Raw genomic sequence first — 3,976 nt, 5'->3', positions numbered from 1 at the left:
AAACGATGAAACAGAACTTTCGGGAGAAGCGCAAGTAAAACCAGCTAACCTACGCCTTTTCCTAATTAATATAATATTGTTAATTTAATTTATTAAAGTCAATATATAATTAGTGTGATGTAACGCATAGTTTTTGGTCTTTCTGGTCAACACCGCTGCGGCAGTCATTGGTACGATAATCCAACAGTGTTGCAGTCATTGGTACGATATACTCATTTGGTTCACTAACACTACAATACTAAATTTCTTGCGTGACACCCAAAATACCAAAAACCGTCTTTTTTATATAGTTTTAACGTTTGCAGACAATAAGTCAATATAAAAACGGTTGTCTTTTGATTGGTTTCACTTCGTTTGAATAGAACAAAATGAAATCTTGTCAGTGGATGTCATGCTATTATTTACAGGGATACTGAAATAGCGACTGCACTGCGTGAGTCTCCACATTATTAGTTTCCCCTGCAGAGTTAGCCACCATCAAATTGATACAACGTTTAACAGGAAAAGGTTTGGAAAGCTATGAACACACCACAGCATTTATTTCACGTTTTAAAGGCCATAATTTGTGTTCCAAGCAATACTTTGACTTCATTTGGCGTTTAAATCATTTTCTTTGACAAAATAATCTAAACTATTATAGAATAGAAACTATTCTAGATTCGAATCCCCAACTATCCAAAAATGCCTATTCCTTAGTGTTGGTGTCACTCTTATCGGTATCAGCGTGTCTTGATGTTTCCCGCAATAGTCGAATGATTTCTGCTTTGATTTTTTCACGCATTGTTTCCATGCGAAATCTCCAAAAAAGGTAATTTTAAATTGGAAATTTTTTAAATTTTCACTTTAAATTGGAAAGTAGCGGGAGTGCAACGGAAAGAAATGTAGCACCTTTCTGCTACCGTTACATCGAAAAAATGTAGTGCCGCTACACCAACAAAAATGTAGCGGAACTACCACTACTTCTACCAAAAAATTACTACCCGTTACTATACCCACCTCTATCCAAAAGCTCGTGACAAACCGCTGCCACCATAACGAACCCGCAGCATCAGGTTAACAGATCGTTTGTATCTACATTTGTGAAGTAAACCACTATCATGCTGCTATAAACGAAACTAAATCTATTGCAAAAATATTAATGGTCCTGAAAATGGCGTTATGTTAAATACTAGTTTAAATTAACTCTTTGGCGGCGTCTAATACTAATAAAACATATTCAAGTCACAGAAATTTCGAAGTCAGAAATGTTAGTCTTGGTTAGAGGGTGGTACTCTATTCAAACCTACCACCACTACTCATCAAAAGAAAATTAATCTCACGTCGCTTACAAAACTTCGTGACATCACGAACTGAAACAGTCAACTTTGCAAGAAAATTTGTTAAGGGGTAAGATCGACGCAGCTATAACTACGTTTTGTTGAACGCCGGATAAATATTTTTGTTTAATCTTAGTTGATCAACCGAGAACTAAGTGCAACTGAACTGTAACTCCAATAAGTTACACGTAAGCTCTTGGTCGTTTCAACCAGGGTTGAAAAGTCGCATGCAAAATATACGACTCCGACTCCTCGGTTTTGTAACTGGCCGACTCCAACTCTGGACACGCCAAAATCATTCCTACTCCAATTCCACGACTCTGACTCTCACTCCACAGCCCTGGCTTCAACTTGACCAGAATTGTAGTGAGAAGGTTGTAGGCTACACAGCCGCAGAGGAATAAAACATTTTGGGGTGCGAACAAAATGTGCTTAAATTTTGTCTTTGCATATAGGCTATATTTTTGAAAACGCAACAATTTACAGGTTGCCTTAACAACTGGACATTTTTCCGCAAATTTGAGACGCGTTTTTGCAACGGAGATGCGGCTGTCACCTTGCACCCCCCATCTCTTAGGGCTATGGTTGTTTACAACGGGATTAAAAATGCAACGTGAGTTAAAAAATTATTTGCATTCAGTAAAACCCAAAACAACGTTGACAGATAAATGTTCCAAATTAAATAAATCGAACTGGCAAATGCAATGTAAATTGCTGCGTATAAAGACCAATGAAATGTAGGCTGCAGCTCTTTGCAAGAAACACGTTTGGGTCATAATGTTAAAATATGATTAATGATAATGACTGGGTGTTTTATCTTCATTATAGTGTGGTAACTGAAGCTGTTTGCAGAAAAAGTTGATAAGTCACATTTTGGCGAAATTGAGTGAAGTGCACATTTATAGCCAGAAAAGCATAAAGAATGATCTGTCATAGTGTTAAGTTTTAATGTAATTCATTCAATTTTGACGAAAACGAGGCAAGCCCATTTTTGCCAAAGTTGAATCGTTTTTTTGGAAAAAGTTGATATGTGCGTAGAGTTGCCGCCAGAATAACTAATATGGCTGGGTCCACCAAAACAAAGAAACAAACATAATATTAAATTTTTAGATATCCGTAGGAAGCAGGGAATCCCTACGGGATTTTTTACTGTAAACTAATCAAAGTTGTTGCACTTTTGATTTTAAATACTTCAAATTACCAAAGCAAAATTTAAGAATATTAAATAAATGATCACAAGGTGTCACTCCCATCTTTTTTAAATCTATAATGGACGTGACCAATACTCTGATTTGCGATCAGTTGTGATGCATTAAATTACGCTATGACCTAACCCAGTGGTTCTCAACCTTTTTTTTTACCGCGTACCACCTCGAGGTTCTATGATCTTGTTGCGTACCAACAAATTATCGAAAAACTTAACTTTACTCAAAACGTATATAGGATTATTAACAGATTATTAACATTTAACAGATTATTATTTAACTAATTAGTCCGCCCGGAAATTTCGAAACAAATGCGGCCCACTAACCTCGAAGAATTTCAAGTTGATGACAAAAAAAAGGTCACCCCGCCTGGCTAATCATCCCTTGATTTTAATTAATAACACACACTAACAAGACAAAATTTAATGTGATGGTTGCAATTGTTTCTTCTCCACAAGATGATTTAGGCGGGGTCCAACTGAGCTCACAGCGCATCGGAAATCGTATCCAGGAGTTTCAAGGCGGTTTCCACTCTTTGTTTTGATGCACATCAAGGAAAAAAAACCCTGTTCACACTCCCATGTACCGGGAAAAACTAACAGCTGCGTAATAGCGTTACGAGCCAAAATCTTTTATGTAAAGGCCATGCTCAGCCAGAAGTTTATTGGAGAAAATTTCTTGTGCATTGTTTTTGCTGTCTCATCAGATTGAATGTCACTGATATCTTCTTGCTCTCCCGTTCGTACAGGTAGACGAGATGGATTAACAGGGAACGGATTTGTGATGTATGCACAGCATGCCATGTCCGGAAAATAATGCATTAATTCGGTTCTAAGCTGATCCAGATAACATCGGATTTCTTGACATAATTTATTATTGGGTTGCCTTTGAAAAGGCGTTAGAAATCTGAAAATTCAGTACTGCTTATTCTCCATGTTTTTCGTCCAGTTGTCCAGCTTGCAAATAAATGCTTCCAGTTAGGAGATAAAATCTGAAATAGAGCTGTTTGGTCTTTGGAAAGACAAGTTTATGTTGTTACGAGTTTCAAAAATATTCGACAAGTAAGCCAACCTCGAAATGAATACATCATTTTCGAAATCGTTTTTAAAATCGGATTTTTTTGTCTGCAAAATACAAGCAACTCATTCCTCAATTCAAGGACTTGTCTTGTCATATTTCCTTTTGACCTATACAATCATTACGATGAACGTATAGTTTATTACAACAGAAAAAAATTGCTTAACGTTTTGTTAAAACTTTATTTTTACTTGAAAACAAACTGCGTACCACCTAACATGGCTTCGCGTACCACTAGTGGTACGCGTACCACTAGTGATACGCGTACCACTAGTGACACGCGTACCACAGGTTGAGAACCACAGACCTAACCATTGTTTTTTCTGTCCTTCAAACTTTAAATCCGTTTTAACGCTGGGCGCATGCAGCCTGCCCAAA

At 37.1% G+C, this 3,976-nt stretch overlaps 1 pseudogene; it reads right to left on the bottom strand.

Moving 5' to 3' along the window:
- Positions 1 to 2,822: 2,822 nt before the first annotated feature.
- Positions 2,823 to 3,695, bottom strand: LOC145778834 (protein FAM200A-like; annotated as a pseudogene).
- Between the last annotated feature and the right edge of the window lie 281 nt (positions 3,696 to 3,976).

The sequence above is a fragment of the Aplidium turbinatum genome, chromosome 10 (assembly GCF_918807975.1).
Source record: "Aplidium turbinatum chromosome 10, kaAplTurb1.1, whole genome shotgun sequence".
Classification (NCBI taxonomy): Eukaryota; Metazoa; Chordata; class Ascidiacea; order Aplousobranchia; family Polyclinidae; genus Aplidium; species Aplidium turbinatum.
This window is presented reverse-complemented; position numbering and strand designations above follow the sequence as displayed.